Here is an 8,232-nt window from a genome sequence, read left to right as displayed (position 1 = left end):
TTGTTTTGCATGTATCATTTCCAGGTGGACTTGGAACTTTTTCAATATTGGGGAGTATAGTGCAGGAGCACCTTCACAATTTTGGCTTGTTTGATCCTGCTGGGATTGATAATTGAATAAAGGAATATTGTAAGATTCCAAGTGTGTGTTTTATGTTTCATTATAGTTTAGGTTTATCTTAGAGTGGTTTAGATAATCTTACTCAAGTTTTCTTTCCAGTTTTGGCCCATAGTGCCTTGTAAGCCAAAAATGGCATTATACTGAAAATGTGTTAAAAACCTTGTAACAATCTTAGAAAGGAATTGGAGTAGGTCTATTTAATGATTTAACAGCATCTCAAATGGTTAGGTGGGAGATATTTGTCGTGTAGGCCAAAAATGCACTAAGAGTAAAAAATTGCCAATGTTGTCAAGCAACATTTTGACAAAAAGTGAGAAAAGTTGTAAAATCACTCTACAAGGTAGTTATGGATGCCATAAGGGTTGAAATGGTTTGAGTGTGCCTATATAAGGACACTTCAAACATTTTAAATAGATTGGCTTGGTATTAACAAGAAGAAGTTAATGAAATATGACTGTTTTCATGCTTTTTGAGAAATAATTGTTCTAACAGTCCGTACAGAGCACTATTTCCATACTGTTCTTTCATGGGAGTTTGTGTCATGGTTATATGAATGTTTTTCATTCTTTGTGTTATGGTTTTTACTATGTTTTGGTTTATCAAAAAAAATCTTTTAGTTTTTGCCTGCTCTCTGCCCTATCAAGGGTTTGAAGCTCTAAAATGTCACCACTTGACTAATCTAGGTCTGGGAACCCACATAATGGATTTATTCAAGTTGGAAATCATGTATATACAATACATATTCTCTATTGTGTGCCAAAAGTGTGTTTGGAAGAAGAACTTGAGCAAATACTAGGCAAGTATTGGTTATTTGGCTAGTAGCATGAACAAAAAACTCAAGATTTGCACCCAAAAGTAATTTGGAGTGAACAAATGAATGAGGAAAATGTCTGGGCATGTGACCAAGGTTATTCAACATAATTTTTATGTGCTAGAATAGCTTTTTTCATTTAATCATTCTCTTGTTGTAAGCAAAACAGTGAGTTCACTATTTTTGTGGAATTTATGTTTGTAAAAATGCTCATGAAGTGCTTCAAAGCATGATCCAAGCCTTGAATCATGAAGGCAATGTAATAGGAGGTTTTTTTAATGTTTGAAGACCTCATTGAGGTTTTGTACAAGTTTATCCTTCTTGTAAAATAGGTCCAAAAAGTGTAGCAGCAGTTTGACTGGTAAAGGGTAGCAAGTTGACAGTCATAGTGATATTTCTCTACATTTTCAGATTGCTTGCCAAGTGTTTGGCATTGTGATTGCAAGGAAGTAGTAGAGGAAGGCTTCATGTTGATGGGGAAGAGGTTCTAAGCTAGCTTTGAGGCTTGTTTGGTGGAGATGCAATGATTTCCCAATGTGTTTGGATCTAAACCCTACCAAACCCTCCAAAAGTGCCTAAAATGGTGGACAACCCTCATATTGCCATAACAGTGGCCTAAACCATGAAAATCAGTTAGCATATACCTCTAAACCATCAACTAAGTCAGCTTTGTGGAAGGTTTTGTCTATCGTTTAGCAGAATAAGCATAAACATGCCAATTATGCCTCCACGACTAGTAGCCCTTTTTGACTGCATAACACACACTTTTTTGGAACCCGATTGCAAGGAGGACTTGGGAACTTGTTAAAACTTATGAGATCAATATTAAATAGTGAGACAAATGGAAAATAGGCCTTGGGATAGTGTTTAGTCCCTTTTGGAGGTTTTTGACCCTTTGGTTGGAATTTGAGTAGCTAAGGGTTATGAGCCTAAAACCAAATTGTGAACATCAAACCTTGAAGAAAACTTTGCTGCCCCTACATGTCCATGTAGAAGACTCCTAATGCATTTTGGAACAATGGGGTGAATGACAAAGATCACAGATTGAGGGTGTGTAGATGGGTGGAGTGAGTAACTTGAGTAGATTTGAGCATGCGTATGAGCCAACACCTTAAGGGGAGTTTGTTAGGAAGGTAATACTGGAAGTACTTGACACTATAGCCATCAAGACTAGTTTTGTAAACACGTATAGAAGACTTAAACATTTTTTGGGGTAAAAAATTGAACTTCTTGAGCAAATTGGCCTTTTGAGCACTTTCCTAGCAATCCTCCCTACCATAGTTCCAAACACATTCACTCAAGAACCCTTCAAGGTTCATTCCAAACTATTAATTTAAGGCATAAAAACAACTTCTCCACCAATATCAATCTATCATCATACTTTCATACATGCTACAAGGGTTCATTAATGTTGTCTCCAACATATCCAATCATTTATACCTTTGTCAATACATTATAAATGACCTTCAAATATCAATTATATTTCAAATAATGACTTTGACCATATATTTTCCTTACACCATGGGTGCTCCTGTACCATATTACCAGCCTTGAAAGATTTCCAAGTCTCTTGGAAATGAGTAATATGATGCCCCTGCTACATTTTTCTTCAATCAAGACTCCTATCAATGGAGTTTATACTTGTTGCTTCCAATGGTGCATCTCTCATCTGAAGTCCACTCCTCCAAGATGCTACAAACACCCAACAACTTTTGTCCCTCACCTAGGAGTCCTCTCTTGCCTCTCTCCCCAATAATTTTGGTGACACACTGGACCTCCTTCTTAGGCCCTTTGGACCATCTCCTATGGCCCCCTCTGGTAGACCTTCCTATCCACCCACTTGCAGCTGAGTGAACCTGCACCAAACCTACAACCAAGAAACTTTAGTCACAAGAATCAAATAAACAATCTCATGGGCTAGGTCCTGGTGTGGATTTCCTCCTTCGGTGCTCTACCCACACACTCAAGCTCTTCTAGCTCTGATACCATTGATGCAGAGCACCATAGTTCCAAACACATTCACTCAAGAACCCTTCAAGGTTCATTCCATACTATTCATTTAAGGCATAAAAACAACTTCTCCACCAATATCAATCTATCATCATAATTTCAAGCATGCTATAGGGGTTCATTAATGGTGTCTCAAACATATCCAATCATTGATACCTTTGCAAACCATTAAACTTCATTGTTCATTGAAAGAATCCAATTCACTATCATCAAAGAGATTGTCATTCACATGATAGTTTTCTATACATGCACACAGACATTAATAACTTTCAAACCCAAGCATATTTGGAAGATCTCTTCGGTTCGGCTGTAGAGAATGAGGTTTTAAAACCCATATCAAAAATTTAGAACAATCCAATGGTTCATTGTTTATTTATGCCCCCCGTACTGAGACCTATGTTTACTGTCATAGAAAAAACAAGAAATGTGCATCCCCAGTCCGCCTAGGGCATCAAATATCTCCCAAAATACAAATCCATTTGATATTAAATAAAATCGATCTAAAATCCCCTTTAATCTACTCTCAGAATAACTAATATTTAGATTTTTACCATGGTTATAATTTGAGATATGAACAAACCCTCGTACACACCTCCATTATTTATGGTTTTCAATTTGTTTTCACCAAAACATACATAACTTTCTCAAAACTGAATGAAATCAACCCAAACCAAAAGAGAATTAAATATTAATCACACATATTTTCAATGAATCCATTTAAAGGTCATAAATATTTAATATGCGTCTGTACCATATGCTGCAACATGACTATTTTTCAGGAAATCTGGAAGTTGCAATCCATAAAACATCCATAACTTCTTTGTTTCTCAATGAAATCACTCCAAAACAAAAAAAGAAGGAATATAATTCAAAATAATATCTAACCATGATAATTATAAATAGTTTCCAGGCTGTACAGGTCTGTACAAGGCCTGGAAACAACAAAATAACAATGGAAACTATCAAAATGGCAAGCTTATGAATACACAAATTGTTCAAAATTGTTAACCTCCTTCTCATTCCCCTTGGTTTGACCAAATACAATATTTTATAGAATCTTGGTCAGTTTGGACCTTATAACTACCTCCAAGACCTTTCAACTTCCCATTTACAACTTTTCCAAATGTTGCATTTTGACAACTTTTAACAAATTTTACATTTTTTGTCAAAATGGACTCAAACTTTGTTCAAGCACTCTTGACACCTTACAATGGACCTTAAATGACCTTTTATAACTTGTATACCCTTCCATGGGTCTTTTGACTCATTTTGACCATCTTGATCTATAAGGGCCTATATGGACAACTAGGACATAATCAAGACTTGCTTACATTTTTAGGCTTCCAAGCCTTACAAATCATTCCAAATGGATTCAAATACATTATAAATGACCTTCAAATATCAATTATATTTCAAATGATGACTTTGACCATATATTTTCCTTACACCATGGGTGCTCCTACACCAGTGGTCCTAAGGGGTCACGCATGTGTTAGAACACATGTGTGACCCCTTAGGACCCTATATGACCCCTTAGGACACTATTGGGTCCTTTAGGGTCAAATTGGGTGTTAAGGAGTACATTATACACACTAGGATGCTATAAGGGGTCATATGTGGTCCTAAGTGGTCACACATGTGTTAGAACACATGCGTTCAATCCATTAGCACCACATATAACCCCTTATTGTTCGAATTCCCAAAGATAATGAGAGGGGGGGTGAATCAGTATCTAACCAGTAAATGGATTTTATGAACTTATTAAGTAAATTGCATTCCAAAATAGTGTACCGATAAAAAAAAATTAATGTAGTAAAAAGGAATAATAAGCACAACATAGAAAGCACACCATAACACAATATTTTTGGCAAGGAAACCCGGTGTGGGAAAAAACTCAGTGGGATTTGTCACCCACAATATTCACTCACTGGCCAATAAATGAATGTTACTTACAATAGGGGCCTGCACATGCAGGAAGGCCAACTGCCTAAAGCTCACTACTTAATTACAAAAAGGGAAGTCTCACTGACTTACAAAATGGATTATGCAAATCCAATATAGTGTATTGCTTTGGTTCAGCATGTACTATGCTAGGTTCAGTACCCGTTTAAGTTCACAAAATAACCATAAACCTTACTCCAACATCTGCCTTAATATTCACATGTTCACATCTGTCTATTCTTACTTACACAAATGATCTATAAGATCTCATACTTATATATGAGTCCTATTATAATTCGCCTCATCAGCTTAAAAAATATATTACAATTAAATACATTAAGAAATAAACAAAATCATGTTGGTTGGGGTGCTGGTAATCATCTTTGCCACTGCCGGTAAACTATCAACCGGTGTAGAGTCTGTCGGTGCCAGTGCCATAGGATTGCAAGGTTGCCATTAATGACAATACCTTCAATCACCTACAATTTCTCATTGGAGTGTGCATTTGCCAACAATCTCCCCCTTTGGAATTGATGGCAACACTCATGAGAAAAAGTCAAAATTGTATCCAAAATGTGTTGTCTAAAGATCTTACCAAAATTGTCTTACCAAAACTGTGTGCTCCAAAAATCTTACCAAAACTATGTGCTCCAAAACTGTGTTCTCCCCCTAAGTAGATGATCCCTTCTGTTATCATTTTTCTCATCTCCACTACTCCCCCTTTGACATCAATGACAAAGGCTATCAAGAATGTCAACTGAGTGTAGTTCTTAGCTAGATCCCTATAACCGGTGGGTTACAATTTAATATAGATCTGCTACTGCAAAATTTAAGTTGTTAGTGAACCTTTCACTGTCCTTTAATGTTGCTTCTATCCTTTGGATGGTACCAGTGAGTATGTGCATTTTCTCTTATGGTGTCTTAAGTCTTAGAACAAGTGCCTCTGAAATCTCTTTTCTCAAAGAGAGGAGGATGTCAAGTTTCGGAACTAGTCTACATTTTAGTTCCTTAGCCTTGTATTTTAATTTCTCATCTTTTTCAAATTTTTCAATTTTCTCTTCAAAGCCTACAATTTCCTTCTCTATTACCGATATGGGTTCTGATGAACCTATGAGATTATCAACAATATCATTTATTTCCTTTTGTGCTCTATTGATCTCTTTATCTATGTCCTTTGTGAAGATGTTAGTCATGCATGAATCATTGTACAACTTCTTAAAGTCCATTATTGTTTTTCCTAGTGCCGGTAATAATGTATCAATGTGTTCCTTGCATCTCTTTATTGACTCTCCAAATAATTTTTCTTTCTCTTTATTTATTTTCTCATTGAAAGTCTCCTCTTTAATTTGATCAACTATCAAAATATTGTCGGTTATATGCTTAGACAATGTGTCTAATTGGCTCAAAGAATCTTTATTTTCCATGTTGAACTTGAGTGCAATCAATTTCAAAATTGGGACGGTGTCATCAATTGCCTTATATGCAAGTGCATTGCAATCTATATTTTTCTTGATGGAATCCAGTAATACCTCTGTTATATTTGTCGGTCTGAATTTTGTTAAGGAGGAACCAGATGACTGTCCAACTGCCTTAACAGTATGCAATCTTTTGGGGTGAGTAACCTCTTTTCTTATGTTGACCTCTAGTAGGTCAATTTGAGTTTGCATCTCAACTAGAAAAGGCTTGGGTTTCTCAGTTGTTGTCGGTGGCACTGTCTCTATTTGAACCTTTTTCTCTTCATGTTTCTCAGTGTGTACTTTTGTCAGTTTCCCTGAGCTTTCCACTGTCGGTTTCCCTGATTGTGTCTTAGTGTTGTCTACTGGTTTCTCTATATGTACCTCTGAACTATCTACTGTCGGTATCTCAACAAATTTTACTATGTTGTCAGTAGTCGGTCACTCTAACTCAATAGGATTTTCAATGTGTACATCAGTGGTATCTGTCTTTCCAGTATCCAGAGGATCAGTTGATTGTTCAGTGTGTGTTTCAATCCCAATCTCATCATTTCCAATTGTATCCTCAACATGTGTTTCTATAGCAATATCATCAGTTGGTGGTTGAGTTGCCACATCTTTCTTCTCAGTGGTTTCCTTATCAACCATAATGTTTACTTCCTGTGTATCAATATTCATAGTATATAACACCTCTAACTCAGGATTGGTGTCTTCATGTGTTGTCTCCATACTCTCAACATTATCTGTTACTGGTGGTGTATCAATAGTATCAACTGGTGGAGTACCAGAAGGAGGTGGGGGCAAGTTATTTGTTACTTTTATGCTCGGAGGACCACCTACCTTGCCTTTACCTTTATCCTTTTCCTTTTGATAGACTCTAAAAGTCTTTGGTTGTTTACGTTCTTTTTGCTTTTCCTTTTCCACAAAGATGATATCCCATTTGTCTGTTGTTTCTTCAGTGATCCGATTCACTCTACCAACCATTAAAGCTACATGTCAATGACTAGTGGAAAATATAGTCCTATTAGGCTCACTTATTAGTTCATCAATTTCTTCTGCTGATTTCACTGGGTGAATTGCAAGTAATTTTTCTACCTTAATCTTCTTGTCTAATTCCACAATTGCTAACCTTTTTGCATCTAATCTTCTGTACAATTCACTTGGTAGATCATCTACAACTTCTATCAAGAATTTCTTGTAAATGTCGAAGTGTAAAATAACACTATTTTCTATACTTTCCTTTTCCTCATTTGTAAAACTACTATACAACTTGCTAACATTTGACAAGTTTCCATCTTCAGTTATTTCATTCAAAAGATTATCAAGTGGAGGGATAACTTATTTTTCCTTCTTCTTCCTTGGTGTTATTTTCTTTGCTGGAGGCCTTACTGCCTGTTGTTTCTATCTTGTTCTCTTGGGTGTAGGAGCAGGTACCGGTGAAGGTTTCCTTTTTCTTTCTACTCTCTGAAACACTTTCGGTATTTCACTGTCAGAGGAGGTACCAACTGGTGAAAGATGTGCTTCTAGTTTTAACCCTTCCAATTCACTTTCCTTGATACCATTATTTTTCAACAAGTCTTCCTTAATTTATTTTGATTGTTTAGTTACTTTTCTGATTGTTTGTTCTCTTCTCTTCCATTGTTTCATGGTTTGTACTTTTCTTTCAATGGTTTCAGCATTTCCAAATACTTCTTCTTCTGGTTCTCTAGGGGCTTCGAGGAGGGCTTTAGCATATGTTTCTATTCTGTTTTCATCTTCCTCATAACCCATTTTAGTTACCCAAATTGTTCTAGGAACCACTACCTCCATCCAGATTTCATCCTTCTTTATAATAAAACGTATCTCCTTTTGGTATTTGTCAACTATGGCTTGAGATAGTCTTTCTCTAGTCTTCAT

This window comes from Cryptomeria japonica, chromosome 3 (assembly GCF_030272615.1).
Source record: "Cryptomeria japonica chromosome 3, Sugi_1.0, whole genome shotgun sequence".
NCBI classification, from domain to species: domain Eukaryota; kingdom Viridiplantae; phylum Streptophyta; class Pinopsida; order Cupressales; family Cupressaceae; genus Cryptomeria; species Cryptomeria japonica.
This window is presented reverse-complemented; position numbering follows the sequence as displayed.